This window comes from Salvelinus fontinalis, chromosome 9, assembly GCF_029448725.1.
Source record: "Salvelinus fontinalis isolate EN_2023a chromosome 9, ASM2944872v1, whole genome shotgun sequence".
In the NCBI taxonomy this organism is placed as follows: domain Eukaryota; kingdom Metazoa; phylum Chordata; class Actinopteri; order Salmoniformes; family Salmonidae; genus Salvelinus; species Salvelinus fontinalis.
Genome location: NC_074673.1, coordinates 26,913,857 through 26,930,216, shown reverse-complemented (window position 1 = coordinate 26,930,216; position 16,360 = coordinate 26,913,857). Strand labels below are relative to the sequence as shown.

Here is a 16,360-nt window from a genome sequence, read left to right as displayed (position 1 = left end):
TGATCCACAGTAGTAATTGGTTTGAGGGCTGTGGCTGATGGACTGTTGGATGTAAAGACGTTTTTTCAAGGATGTTTGTCAGACTTCTGATATGTATAATAATGTGTGTAACGTGAATGGTGATATGCAGAGGTTATGTGAGTGTGTACTGTAAATACTTTGATAAAAGATCACCTCTTGTCACTGTCACCTGGATAGAGAGGTGATGGTTGAAATACCCCACCTCCAATGCTCGCCTTTGAAGCGATGATGCCCCATCTGTCATATGTGAGCTAAGAGAGTCCATGATTCTCTGCTTCTCTCCATTCCAGAGTTCTCCTCTCTCAGGCTCCAAGGGGACAGGAGGAGGAGCAGGTGGGTGGCAGCCAGTATGATCAATCAACATTAAATATTCAGCCTTGGAATTTACACATAATTTAACCGCAAAGCACTTTATTAGAAAAACAAAAACTGGAGCTAGTTGATAAATGTGTTTGTTGTTGATGAGAGAATAAGCAAGCTGTGAAAAGCAATACATGTCTTGATTTGAAAAAGTTTTGACTATTATCTGTTTATTATGATGGGGCCGGTATACCAGAGTTTGGCAATTCCCTAAAGAAGTTGTCAAGACAGCAGAACACAGACTGGCACCCAGGCTAATGGAATTGTGGTTATGTTAAAAAAGCATTTAACTCACTGCTATTTCTATTATGATGCAGAATCCAAGTAGGGGTATTTTTTCATCAAATGCAAGTACATGTGCGTGAAGCAGGAAGGAGAAAATCAGAGTGAGGCTGAGTGAAGCTGAAATCAATGTCAAGTCATGTGCTAGTATCTTATTCTCTTTACTATGCTGCAAGTGCTGTTAGAGGACCTACATGGCAACTTTCTGATGGAATCACTTGTTTGAACACCAAGCACCTGATTTGAATATCTATAATCCAAGCTCAACTGAACAGCCCAAATTAACTTTTTGGCCCTCTCTTGCCATCATCATAAGTCGGATTTTCTCCCAAAAATTCTAAGCTGTTTTCTGGTTGGCTTAAATCACTTTGAAAAAGTGCAGCAAAAGTATTTGGAGGTGTTTGTCTGGACCCTCTGGTCCTCAGCAGTACAGTGACCAAGCTGTTATCCAGTCAGAGAAGGAGTTCAGAAACCCCAACCATCCAATCTGTTACTCTTTTCTTAACAGTTACTTTTATCTTAACACAGTGAAGTTTCATTTTAATACCTGGTTTATAATTAACAACACTCTCTAAGCATATTGCCAGTTCCATGGCCTTAAGTCTGTGTGAACTATGAGGCAATGGCATGAAAAGCACAGCTCCCTCCTACAAGGATACTAAACAGTGAATAATTAATAACCTTTCTCCCAAATCCAGGAAAACAATAGTTTTGCATAGGAACATTTAACAGGAGAAAAAGACTCCTGTCAGCTTGAACAAATTGTGGAATGTATGAGATTCCTTTGTCGTTGCGTTTGTTGTTTTCTTTTTTTCTTTACGAGCAGCCATAGCTTTGCATGTCATCATTTAGAAAGTGCATTTCATGTGCACGTGTGTGTGTGCCTTTGTGTGTGCTTTGCGTGACCACACCTCTTAGATTAATTAGAATCCATTGAATCACCGGCTTTTACCTGACGGCAGGAATGAGGGATGTTGAGTGGAGAAGGGGTGCACATACAGTATGCAGAAAGCTATTTGGACAGGCGTCTTCTTGGCTGTCAGTTTCGATTAAGAGGCGAGGTGTCATCTCGGTAACACAGCTGAGTGCAGATGGCAGAGAGTATGAGATGGCTCACCGACTTAAACAATGATTAATGAACAGAGATTGAAAACAAATTGCATTGGACTATTGGAGGCAGAGAATTGTTTTTATGGAAATGTTAATTGTGTCTGCCAGGCCGATACTGGGCGAGGGGGATGGGTGAGGGCAACAACAGATCCAAGGGGATCCGATATGAAGTCTACTACCCTCCCTGCACTGATTATCAGGGTTCCTCACACATTATGCACTGTCAATACCACAACACCTTGGCTGAAAGACTTCTGACTAGATATTGTGAAAACCAAAGCAGGTATTTTATGATGAATCCCATTAAGAATTCCATAAGTTAGGGTTAATTATAATTGCAGTATAAATGACATTACTGTGAAAAAACATTAACTTGCGTGTGTTGATATAAGCTTTTCGTATGCACTGCTTATGAATGGGCTATTAACGGGATATGAATGTCTTATGAAGTCTTTATGTAGGCACTCAAATAATGTGTTACCATTTCCGAATACTGTCTTTACAGACCTGCTCCACTCAGCATTAGATATTATTTTTACAAAGTTTCTATTGACCAAGATTCCAATTTATATTGTCATATTAAGCCCATATAGGGATGCCATAGTCCCACAAGGAAGCAGCCCCAGTTCTCCCAGTATATTACAATGTATATATTGTATGACACTTTAATATCTTGTCCATTGTTCATTAACTGGCGTGGTGTTATCATTATCTAAATGTCCTGTACCATAGGCATTATAATAATAACGATGTCCAATGTTCAGCAATATTGTAATAATAATAGTGTTCCTTTTATCCAATTAAGAGGGTGTCATCATTGTCTTATGCTGAGGGCAGCATCATAGCCATTGTGCATGGATAGCATACCTGAGTATTGAGCCAGTCAAATTAGGGATAGCCTGTATCTGTCGTTTCATCTCCTTGTGTGTTGGGCTTGATGTGCTTCTACAATAAGTCTTGAGCCTCCTTGGCAGTGGAAAACGTGTGTTGTATTCGGGAAGGTCAAGATGAGTTTTGCCCGGTGAATGAAGCCGCATCTCGGGTTTAGCTTGCGTGGCTGGGGTCTCACCTCGTTGTAGGTCGCCCTCTGTTTCAGCAGCTCGGCCCTAAGATCTGGCTAGATGCTGATCCTCTTCTCAGCATAGGTCAGAGCCCCCGATTCTGCTGCGAGGAGAACAATTTGCACTTCAAAACTGTGGATTCGTACGATCATACACCAGGATCTGTTGCGGAGAAGACCTGTGCGTGCGGTGCGCAATGTTTATCAGCGGCATGGGACCCAGCTTCTCCCGCCCAAACAGTTCAGAGAAAAGACTGCTCATGAAGGAAGTTGTGTTGCTGGCTTCCACACCAGTTTCAAGTCCTGTGACCAACATATTTATTTTATTGGAATGATTTTCGAGTGATTCTTTTTTGGTGGGAGATTGATTTCCCCTTCTAGCTTAGTTCGTACTGTTTCCATATCATTGAGTCGACCCTCTGTCACATTGGCCACTGTCTCCAAACTTTCCACTTTAGTTGAGTATGTATCCACTTTAGAAGTGAGCAGTGCAAGAGATTCATTTACCGGTTTTAATTCCAAATCGAGGTAATTTCCTCACGAACAATCTCTCGGATAGTAGCTGCCAATGCTTTCTGTTGTCGGGTGTTGAGAGCTGCCATGTTCCCACAGGTGAATTTGCGAACAGACAGATTATGCTAGCTGCTGGAGCAAAATAGATCTGCTAGTTTTTACTTGTAATACAGTGAATATGGTGTTATATATTGATAATTATTTGGTAAAATAAGTAGTTATTTTGCAAAAGAAAGCCACGAGAAAGCCATGCGTTTCAATGCATGCCACCAGAAACCATGATTTCACTCAGCATTGTCTCTTATAATAATAAGTGATTATAAGGTATGATAGAAGGCACCCTGTTCTATTTGTAATTATTGCAGGCGGTGCAGCTGCAGTACTTTGGGAGATAATAATTATTTTGCACAAAAAAATCATTGCAGGGTGATCATTTAAGAGCATCATCCACTCATCAGAGTAATCAGGGTAGAGTGATTAGTGAAAATCCAACAGCTGCCTCATTAAACTATTGGCTTTATTGGCAACACATGGTGACAGCTAGCTGCCTCATAGGACCATGAGAGAAAAATTACTTCACCTTAGGAACGCATTTGACATGCAGTTTAGACTGGAGATTATGTATGGCCAAATACGCATGAAGAAAATCCTTTGCACCAAATGGCCCTTCAATGTATCAAGCTTGACCAAAGTGTAAGGTCATTGTCATAGTGCACTGGGGGCATAGAAAAGTTTAACCTGAAATCTGAAAATGCTGGTTACATCCATTCTACTTAGCCATACTGCAATGTGTTTATACACCACGGTGAAGTGGAGCTTAATAGCTAAACGTATGGACCACAATCTCTAAAATCTCAATCGCAAATATTGACACGCCCATGTTTTTTTTGTGTGTGTGTAATCTATCTAATGCACAAATTAGCACAATAAAGTAAAATGAGAAGGTAGCCTCATGGCAGCAGTAGAAGGGTACATGTAATAATGTTTGCTAAAATAAAGGCTAATTCTCTGAGCCCAGTTGTTCCCTGAGCACAACAAGCACAACACAGAGATCCTACTGGGTTGATGAGCTCAATCAGTGAAATTATGAAAATATGATTTGGTCACTGATGACAGTATGTAAACTACTTAGCCAGTATTGTAAAATAAGTCATTTTATAATTATGACTGCTACACCATAGTCTACTGGTGGATGTTTTGTTTTGAGATAAGTAGGCCTGCTGTGATTTTGTGATGACTTGGTTAATTACTTTTGTTCTAGTGCTTCTGAGAACTGCTGTGTAAACTGCTGTCAGCTCCTCCTTCTTGGGGTCTTATTGATCACTAAAACCCACATTCACTATAAATGGAGTGCACTTTCTGAAGAGAACACTATGGAGGATGTCCTTGTGAAATTACATGGTGGTTGGTGAGAGTGAAGGATTTGGCCACTGTATCTGGACTGATGCTGTTCTGAGTTGCGTTGGAGATGGTTGGAGAGCGCTGTTCCCCTGCAGAGTCTAACCATCTGAAGAGGAATACACCATGTGGATACACTGATGCACTACTCACGTGCAAGACATCCCCTCCATGTCTGTCCCACTGTTAACACTTCCCGTGATATAAGCCAGAGCTTTGTTTGTGTCCAGAATGAACAGTTGGTCTATGCAAACAAGAGCAACTGTTTACACAGTAGTGATTTAATATCAGTGTGTGTGTGTTTCCTGATGGTGCTGTGTACACATGCCTTATGTGTGCACACACTGAGTCAAAGCCATGTTAAACGTGTGTAGCTCAAATCACACAGTGTGTGATTGTCAGGCCAAAACAGATCACCATGATCCCTGTCTCACTGTCTTGCATTTTTGGGAATGAAGGCATTGTTTGCCTCTGCCTCCTTTATTTGACAATTTACATATTGTTTGCTAGAATAAGCTACATGAAATGTTGATATTTCCCACCAAAAGAGTGGTAAATATACTACATACACAATAAATGCACGTGCCTTTATGAGTCTTCTCTATTGCTCACGTGTGCAGAAAGAGACTACTCATGAGAAGGGTTGCAAAAATGTGTGCTCTTTCTGTGCAACGTAGTGGTCCAGTAAGGAGTGGGGCTGGTTAGGCCGTTCTGTTTCAGGATGCCTACAGCGAAGCTCCTATAGGTTCTCATTAATCCCCTTGTCAAAAGAGCTGTGTGTATATTTGTGTTATCTTCTGTCTAGGGCTAGATAGGCCATGGTGGTCAGGTGCATTATCAGTATGTCTACCCTCTGCTGTAGTAAAAGGACTTCATCCACAGTTTGACAATCCACAGGCTGGGTGGGGCGGCAGGTAGCCTAGTGGTTAACAGCGTTGGGCCAGTACCCGACTGGTCGCTGGTTTGAAAGCCTGAGACTAGGTAAAAAATCTGACAATGTGCCCTTGAGCAAGGCACTTAACCCTAGTCGATCTGTATAAGAGCATCTGCTAAATGACTAAAATGTATATGTGGATAAGCAGAGTGCCTATACTTAGATTTTTAAAATGTAGATTTTTATACTTGCTCCAATTTTTTAAATGAGTCATTTAAGTTATTTCGAGTCCTTTTTATGTCCATAGAAGTTTTAAATGTGACATTTCACTTCAAGGATTGAGAACATGATTTCTTTGGTGATCATGATGACACAATGCTAACCAAGGAATCTGGGTTATTCAGTCATGTGGGCCAACTACTGTATCTGCAGTTTTCTTTGCTCTTTGTTTATGTAAAAATGACTTTAGTATATAGGTCACAACATTACTGTGGTACTATGTTGTTATTGGACTTGGTTTAGGTCGCTGTTTGTTGTGTGTGAAAAGCAATTGCAGGCTCAGCAAATGTGTGGTATTTTCTTTTACCACAGTTGCACTGCTGAAAAGGTGCAACATTGCATCAAAAACCATACCCATACTTGAAATTAGAACATGCTGAAATCAGAATCTTGTTTACAATTGTTTTTATATCTGTCCAATGTCTGTTGGATATCTGTCCAATGCTCTAGGACTGTTAAATGGTTGATATGAGCAGTTGGTCAATGAGCAAACCCACCCAACAATGAATATTCAAAATACATAGCATTAGCATGTATATGGCCACATCTGGGGAGCCCAATCACGTGACACGAGGCTTTATACAATCACCCTCTTTCTCAATCTCCCCCTGAAAGAGTGTACTTCACTCTGAAAGATGGTACCTGACAGGTCTGCCTATTCGCTTCCTTAGCAACCCTGTCGTCCTCCACCACCACCGAGCCTGTCATATTAACTACCACCTGATCATGGTTCTAAGCCTTGTGATTACACACTTAGATGATCAGAACAACACCTTAAACAAGTGGTGGATATCTTTCAATGTTTCTCTCACACCTGTCAAATGTGCTTAGCTTCAGGAGGATTAGGTTGTATATTTAAGGGTATGTATTCAAAATGTGAGTAAGATTTCTGATCTGGGATCAAGTCCCCGCTGTCCATATCATTTTTTATTCATTATTATCTAAAAAGCTAAACTAATCCTATACTAGCACTCTTTCTGAATACAGGGCCTTTAAAAAAAATATATATTTAACCTTTATTTAACCAGGTAGGCCAGTTGAGAACAAGTTCTCATTTACAACTGTGACATGGCCAAGATAAATCAAAGCAGTGTGACACATACAACACAGAGTTACACTTGGGATAAACAAAAGTACAGTAAATAACACAATAGAAAAATATATATACAGTGTGTGCAAATGGAGTAAGGAGGTAAGGCAATAAATAGGCCATAGTAGCGAAGTAATTACAATTGAGCAAATCAACACTGGAGTGATAGATGTGCAAGTAGAAATACTGGTGTGCAAAAGAGCAAAAAAGTAAATAAAAACAATATGGGGATGAGGTAGGTAGTCAGATGGGCTATTTACAGATGGGCTGTGTACAGCTGCAGCGATCGGTAAGCTGCTCAGATAGCTAATGCTTAAAGTTAGTGAGGGAGATATAAGTCCCCAACTTCAGTGATTTTTGCAATTCGTTCCAGTCATTGGCATCAGAGAAATGGAAGGTAAGGCAGCCAAAGAGGTGTTGGCTTTGGGAATGACCAGTGAGATATACCTGCTGGAGCGCGTCCTACGGGTGGGTGTTGTTATGGTGACCAGTAAGCTGAGATAAGGAGGAGCTTTACCTAGCATAGACTTATAGATGACCTGGAGCCAGTGGGTCTGGCGACGAATATGTAGCGAGGGCCAGCCGACGAGAGCATACAGGTCGCAGTGGTGGGTGGTATATGGGGCTTTGGTGACAAAACTGATGGCACTGTGATAGACTGCATCCACTTTGCTGAGTAGAGTGTTGGAGGCTATAAATGACATCGCCAAAGTTGAGGATCGGTAGGATAGTCAGTTTTACGAGGGTATGTTTGGCAGCGTCAGTGAAGGAGGCTTTGTTGCAAAATAGGAAGCCGATTCTAGAGTTAATTTTGGATTGGATATGCTTAATGTGAGTCTGGAAGGAGAGTTTACAGTCTAGCCAGACACCTAGGTATTTGTAGTTGTCCACATATTCTAAGTCAGAACCATCCAGAGTAGTGACGCTAGTCAGGCGGGCGGGTGTGGGCAGCGATCGGTTGAAGAGCATGCATTTAGTTTTACTAGCGTTTAAGAGCAGTTGGAGGCCACGGAAGGAGTGTTTTATGGCATTGAAGCTCGTTTGGAGGTTTGTTAACACAGTGTCCAAAGAAGAGCCAGATGTATACAGAATGGTGTTGTCTGCGTAGAGGTTGATCAAAGAATCACCCGTAGCAAGAGCGACACCGTTGATATATACAGAGAAGAGAGCCGGCCCGAGAATTGAACCCTGTGGTACCCCCAAAGAGACTGCCAGAGGTCTGGACAACAGGCCCTCCAATTTGACACACTGAACTCTATCTGAGAAGTAGTTGGTGAACCAGGCGAGGCAGTCATTTGAGAAACCAAGGCTGTTCAGTCTGCCGATAGGAATAAGGTGATTGACAGAGTCTAAAGCCTTGGCCAGGTTGATGAAGACGGCTGCACAGTACTGTCTTTTATTGATGGCGGTTATGATATCCTTTAGTACCTTGAGCGTGGCTAAGGTGCACCCGTGACCAGCTCGGAAACCGGATTGCACAGCGGAGAAGGTACGGTGGGATTCGAAATGGTCAGTGATCTGTTTGTTAACTTGGCTTTCGAAGACTTTAGAACGGCAGGGCAGGATGGATATAGGTCTATAACAGTTGGGTCTAGAGTGTCAACCGCTTTGAGGAGGGGGATGACCACGGCAGCTTTCCAATCTTTAGGAATCTCGGACAATACGAAAGAGAGCTTGAACAGACTGGTAATAGGATTTGCAACAATGGCGGCGGATCATTTTAAAAAGAGAGGGTCCAGATTGTCTAGCCCAGCTGATTTGTACGGGTCCAGGTTTTCAGCTCTTTCAGAACATCTGCTATCTGGATTTGGGTGAAGGAGAAGCTCGGGAGGCTTGGGCAAGTAGCTGTGGGGGATGCGGAGCTGTTGGCCGGGGATGGGGTAGCCAGTAGGAAAGCATGGCTAGCCGTATAGAAATGCTTATTGAAATTCTCGATTATTGTGGATTTATCGGTGGTGACTGTGTTTCCTAGCTTCAGTGCAGTGGGCAGCTGGGAGGAGGTGCTCTTATTCTCCATGGACTTTACAGTGTCCCAAAACTTTTTGGAGTTAGAGCTACAGGATGCAAATTTCTGTTTGAAAAAGCTAGCTTTCCTAACTGCTGGTTTAGAGAATGCCAAGAGTGTGCAAAGCTGTCATCAAGGCAAAGGGTGGATATTTGAAGAACTGGTACTGTAGATCAGACATGGGAACAGAGTACTGTTTGGACTTAAGCTTGCAGGGTAGCTCTTTATCTGTGTGTTACAATATACATCCTTTTCATTACTGAGGTTTGAGCCCTGGATGATGTAAGCCTGTGTTAATTCTGTGTGGACAATGCAGGCTATGTTCCATGCCCTTTGGTACTGCACTAAAGCAGTGTATGCTCTAATATGTGACCTCTACTATTGTAGAACGTTGAAAATTTGCCTCTTTGTTTGTTAGTACAGAGAAATGGAGAGGGAGTGGGTGGAGAAGAGGAGAGGAGGTTATGTTTAATTCCATTTGAACAGATTTTTTGATTTCTTCTCCTTGGACTTTTATTTGTACTCGTTTCTTAAAGTTACTAAGTTCCCTCGTTACTCGTTGAGAGTTTAGTGACCTCTTATGTTGAGCACAGAGGGTTGTTTCAAAGCAACCACTGGACCTGCAGCAAAGACTGTTAAGTATTGTAGCTACTTACTGTCCGTCTAAAAGGAGATCAAGAGACAGATTTCTACCTCACATCATAGTAGAGTCGATATATATGGAGAGGAAGACTGTGGTTAGAAGTAATCAGCATTTTAGCATCCTTCAACAATAAGCTGAGACCAAAAATATACTAAAGACAGGAAGAAGAGACACACAGCATTTGTTTTACTCTGCTTGATGACCTATTTCAGGTGCATTAGTTCCATGCGAAAATTATCAAAGCATGTTAACAACGTACATATTTGATTTGTCAGATACAGTGCCTTCGAAAAGTATTCAGACCCCTTGACTTTTCCCCCATTTTTTAAAGTTACAGCGTTATTCTAAAATTGATTGAATATTTTTTTTTGGTTTGTTACAATCTAGACACAATACCCCATAACGCCAAGGCGAAAACAGGTTTTTAGATTGAAAACCCCCAGAAATACCTCTACATAAGTATTCAGGCCCTTTGCTATGAGACTCGAAATTGAGCACAGGTCAATCAATCAATCAAGTTTATTTTATATAGCCCTTCGTACATCAGCTAATATCTCGAAGTGCTGTACAGAAACCCAGCCTAAAACCCCAAACAGCAAGCAATGCAGGTGTAGAAGCACGGTGGCTAGGAAAAACTCCCTAGAAAGGCCAAAACAGGTGCATCCTGTTTCCATTGATCATTCTTGAGATGTTTCTACAACTTGATTGGAGTACACCTGTGGTAAATTCAATTCAATTGGACAAGATTTGAAAAAGAACACACCTGTCTATATAAGATCCCTTCAGTTGACAGTGCATGTCAGAGTTAAAACCAATCCATGAGGTCAAATGAATTCAAATCAAGTACAATTTTATTTGTCACATGTGCCGAATACAACAGGTGTTGTATATGTGAACTGCTTACTTACAAGCCCTTAATCAACAATGCAGTTCAAGAAATAGAGTCACGAAAAGATTTACTAAATTAACTAAAGTAAAAAATAGAATAAAAAGTAACACAATAAAATAACATTAACGAGGCTATGTACAGGAGGTACCGGTACCGAGTCAATGTGCGGGGGTACAGCTTAGTCGAGGTAATTTGTACATGTAAGTAGGGGTGAAGTGACTATGCATAGATAATAAACAGCGAGTAGCAGCACTGTAAAATAAATGGGGGGGGTCAATGTAAATAGTTCAGGTGGCCATTTGATTAATTGTTCAGCAGTCTTAAAACATGGGGTAGAAGCTGTTAAGGAGCCTTTTGGACCTAGACGTGGCGCTCCGGGTACCACTTGTCGTGCGGTAGCAGAGAGAACAGTCTATGACTTGGGTGACTGGAGTCTTTGACCATTTCTGACACCGCCCAGTACATACACTACCTTTCGAATGTTTGGGGTCACTTAGACTTGTCCTTGTTTTTGAAAGAAAATAAACATTTTTGTCCATTAAAATAACATCAAATTGATCAGACATACAGTGTAGACATTGTTAATGTTGTAAATGACTTTTGTTGCAGGAAATGGCAGATTTTTTATGGAATATCTTCATAGGCGTATAGATGCCCATTATCAGCAACCATCACTCTGTGTTCCTGTGTTCCTGTGTTCCAGTGTTCCAATGTTAGCTAATCCAAGTTCATAATTTTAAAAGGCTAGTTGAGTGTTAGAAACCCTTTTGCACTTATGTTAGCACAGCTGAAAAATGTTGTCCTGATTAAAGAAGCATTAAAACTGGCCTTCTTTAGACTAGTTCTGGAGCATCAGAATTTGTGGGCTCGATTACAGGCACAAAATGGTCTGGGTTTTTTGGGATGATGTGAGCCATGACCAGCCTTACAAAGCACTTCATGGCACTGACGTGAGTGCTACAGGGCGGTAGTCATTTAGGCAGGTTACCTTCGCTTTCTTGGGCACCGGGACTATGGTGGTCTGTTTGAAACGGTTAGCTATTACAGACTCGGTCAGGAAGAGGTTGAAAATGTCATTGAAGACACTTGCCAGTTGGTCCGCGCATGCTCTGAGTACACGTTCGGGTAATCCGTCTGGCCCTGCGACCTTGTGAATGTTTAAAGGTCTTCCTCACATCGACTACGGAGAGCGTGATCACACAGTCGTCCGGAACAGCTGGTGCTCTCATGCATGCTTCAGTGTTGCTTGCCTCAAAGCGAGCATCAAAGGCATTTAGCTCATCTGGTAGGCTCGTGTCACTGGGCAGCTCATGGCTGGGTTTCCCTTTGTAGTCCGCAATAGTTTCCAAGCCCTGCCACATCCGAGGAGCGTCAGAGCTGGTGTAGCAGTATTCAATCTTTGTCCTGTATTGTCCCTTTACCTGTTTGATGGTTCGTTAGAGGGCATAGCGGGATTTCTAATAAGAGTCCGGATTAGTGTCCCGCTCCTTGAAAGATGCAGCTCTAGCCTTTAGCTCGGTGCGGATGTTGCCTGTTATCCATGGTTTCTGGTTGGGATATGTACATACGGTCACTGTAGTGTAGCGTATTGAGTGAGACACTGGTACTTCCTGCTTTAGTTTTTGCATTGTAAGCAGGAATCAGGAGGATAGAATTATGGTCAGATTTGCCAAATGGAGGGCGAGGGAGAGCTTTGTATGTGTCTCTGTGTGTGGAGTAAAGGTGGTCTAGAGTTTTGTTCTATATTATCTGTGTCTTCGTTCAGCCACGACTCAGTGAAACATATGATGTTTCAGTTTTTAATGTCCTGTTGGTAAGATAGTCTTGAATTGTCCGTAGAGCTCAGAGAAAGGATTGTGTCAAGGCACAGATCTGGGGAAGAGTACCAAAACATTTCTGCAGCATTGAAGGGCCCCAAGAACACAGTGGCCTCCACCATTTTTAAATTGAAGAAGGAACTACCAAGATTCTTCCTAGAGCTGGCTGCCCGGCCAAACTGAGCAATTGGGGGAGAAGGGCCTTGGTCAGGGAGGTAACCAAGAACCAGATGGGCACTCTGAAAGAACTCTAGAGTTCCTTTCTCTGCAGCACTCCACCAAGTAGGCCTTTATTGTAGAGTGGCCAGACGGAAGCCACTCCTCAGTAAAAGTCACATGACAGTCAGCCTGAAGTTTGGCAAAATACACCTAAAGACTCTCAGAGCATGAGAAACAAGATTGTCTGATCTAATGAAACCAAGATTGAACTCTTTGGCCTGAATGCCAAGTGTCACGTCTGGAGTAAACCTGACACCATCCCTACGGTGAAGCATGGTGGTGGCAGCATCATACTGTGGGGATGTTTTTCAGCGGCAGGGACTGGGAGACAAGTCAGGATCGAGGCAAAGATGAACGGAGCGAAGTACAGAGAGATCCTTGATGAAAACTTGCTCCAGAGCACTCAGGACCTCAGACTGGGGAGAAGGTTTACCTTCCAACAGGACAACGACGCTAAGAAAATCAAATCAAATCAAATTTTATTGGTCACATACACATGGTTAGCAGATGTTATTGTGAGTGTAGCGAAATGCGTATGCTTCTAGATCTGACAGTGCAGCAGTATCTGACAGGTAATATCTAACAATTCCACAGCAAAAAACTAATTTCTAATAGATTCCACAACAAAACCTAATACACACAATCTAGTAAAAGAATGGGATGATATTATACAAGTATAAAATATATGGATGAGCAGTGACAGAGCGGCTAAGATAAAATAGATAATAAAGAACAGATAGTGAAGGATACAGTATACAGTATTTACAGTTGAAGTCGGAAGTTTACATACACCTTAATCAAATATATTTAAACTCAGTTTTTCACAATTCCTGACATTTAATCCAAGTAAAAATTCCTTGTTTTAGGTCAGTTAGGATCACCACTTTATTTTAAGCATGTGAAATGTCAGAATAACAGTAGAGAAAATAATTTCTTTCAGATTTTATTTCTTTCATCCCATTCCTAGTGGGTCAGAAGTTTACATACACTCAATTAGTATTTGGTAGCATTGCCTTTAACTTGTTTAACTTAGGTCAAACGTTTCAGGTGCCTTCCACAAGCTTCCCACAACAAGTTGGGTGAATTTTTAAGCCATTTTGCCACAACTTTGGAAGTATGCTTGGGGTCATTGTCCATTTGGAAGACCCATGTGTGACCAAGCTTTAACTTCCTGACTGATGTCTTGAGATGTTGCTTCAATATATCCACATAATTTTCCTACCTTATGATGCCATCTATTTTGTGAAGTGCACCAGTCTCTCTTGCAGCCAAGCAACCCCACAACATGATACTGCCACCCCCATGCTTCACGGTTGGGATGGTGTTCTTCGGCTTGCAAGCCTCCCCCTTTTTCATTTCAAACATAACGATGGTCATTATGGCCAAACAGTTCTATTTTTGTTTCATCAGACCAGAGGACATTTCTTCAAAAAGTACAATATTTGTCCCCATGTGCAGTTGCAAACCGTAGTCTGGCTTTTTTATGTCGGTTTTCTTCCTTGCTGAGCGGCCTTTCAGGTTATGTCGATAGAGGACTTGTTTTACTGTGGTTATATATACTTTTGTACCTGTTTCCTCCAGCATCTTAACAAGGTCCTTTGCTGTTGTTCTGGGATTGATTTGCACTTTTCGCCCCCAAAGTACGTTCATTTCTAGGAGACAGAACGCATCTCCTTCCTGAGCTGTATGACGGCTGCGTGGTTCCATGGTGTTTATACTTGCGTACCATTGTTTGTACAGATGAACGTGGTACCTTCAGGCGTTTGGAAATTGCTCCCAAGGATGAACCAGACTTGTGGAGGTCTACAATTTGGCTGATTTCTTTAGATTCTCCCATGATGTCAAGCAAAGAGGCACTGAGTTGGAAGGTAGGCCTTGAAATACATCCACAGGTACACCTCCAATTGACTCAACTGATGTCAATTAGCCTATCAGAAGCTTCTAAAGCCATGACATAATTATCTGGAATTTTCCAAGCTGTTTCAAGGCACAGTCAACTTAGTGTATGTAAACTTCTGACCCACTGGAATTGTGATACAGTGAATTATAAGTGAAATAATTTGTCTGTAAACAGTTGTTGAGAAAAGTACTTGTGTCATGCACAAAGTAGATGTCCTAACCAACTTGCCAAAACTGTAGTTTGTTAACAAGAAATTTGTGGAGTGGTTGAAAAACAAGTTTTAATGACTCCAACCTAAGTGTATGTAAACTTCTGACTTCAGCTGTACATATGAGATGAGTAATGAGAGATATGTAAACATTCTTAAAGTGGCATTATTAAAGTGACTAGTGTTCCATTTATTCAAGTGGCCAATGATATCAAGTCTGTGGGTAGGCAGCCACATCTCTGTGCTCGTGGGGGCTTTAACAATCTGATCGCCTTGAGATAGAAGCTGTTTTTCAATCTCTCTGTCCCAGCTCTGATGCACCTGTACTGACCTCGCCTTCTGGATGGAAGCGAGGTGAACGGGTAGTGGCTCGGGTGATTATTGTCCTTGCTGATCTTTTTTGCCTTCAATCAATCAATCAATCAATCAATTTTATTTTATATAGCCCTTCGTACATCAGATAATATCTCGAAGTGCTGTACAGAAACCCAGCCTAAAACCCCAAACAGCTAGAATGCAGGTGTAGAAGCACGGTGGCTAGGAAAAACTCCCTAGAAAGGCCAAAACCTAGGAAGAAACCTAGAGAGGAACCAGGCTATGAGGGGTGGCCAGTCCTCTTCTGGCTGTGCCGGGTGGAGATTATAACAGAACTATGCCAAGATGTTCAAAAATGTTCATAAGTGACAAGCATGGTCAAATAATAATCATGAATAATTTTCAGTTGGCTTTTCATAGCTGATCATTAAGAGTTGAAAAACAACAGGTCTGGGACAGGTGGCGGTTCCATAACCGCAGGCAGAACAGCTGAAACTGGAATAGCTGCAAGGCCAGGCGGACTGGGGACAGCAAGGAGTCACCACGGGCGGCAGTCCCGATGCATGGTCCTAGGGCCCAGGTCCTCCGAGAGAAAGAAAGAGAGAAGGGGAAAATTAGAGAGAGCCAAGATTTTCAAAATGTTCATAAATGACAAGCATGGTCAAATAATAATCAGGAATAAATCTCAGTTGGCTTTTCATAGCCGATCATTAAGAGTTGAAAACAGCAGGTCTGGGACAGGTAGGGGTTCCATAACCGCAGGCAGAAGAGTTGAAACTGGAATAGCAGCAAGGCCAGGCGGACTGGGGGCAGCAAGGAGTCACCACGGCCGGTAGTCCCGACGTATGGTCCTAGGGCTCAGGTCCTCCGAGAGAAAGAGAGAAGGAGAAAATTAGAGAGAGCCAAGATTTTCAAAATGTTCATAAATGACAAGCATGGTCAAATAATAATCAGGAATAAATCTCAGTTGGCTTTTCATAGCCGATCATTAAGAGTTGAAAACAGCAGGTCTGGGACAGGTAGGGGTTTCGTAACCGCAGGCAGAAACAGTTGAAACTGGAATAACAGCAAGGCCGGGCGGACTGGGGACAGCAAGGTGTCAGCATGCCCGGTAGTCCTGACGTATGGTCCTAGGGCTCAGGTTCTCAGAGAGAAAGAGAGAACGAGAGAATTAGAGAGAGCATACTTAAATTCACACAGGACACTGGATAAGACAGGAGAAGTATTCCAGGTATAACCAACTGACCCTAGCCCCCCGACACATAAACTACTGCAGCATAAATACTGGAGGCTGAGACAGGAGCGGTCAGGAGACACTGTGGCCCCATCCGAAGAAACCCCCGGACAGGGCCAAACAGGAAGGATATAACCCCACCC

General features: G+C 42.2%; 1 protein-coding gene across 1 annotated transcript in view; it reads left to right on the top strand.

The window, feature by feature from the left end:
* Nucleotides 1–16,360, top strand: part of LOC129862359 (zinc finger protein 536-like) — a 43,038-nt gene that overhangs the window by 623 nt on the left and 26,055 nt on the right. The window lies entirely within an intron of this gene.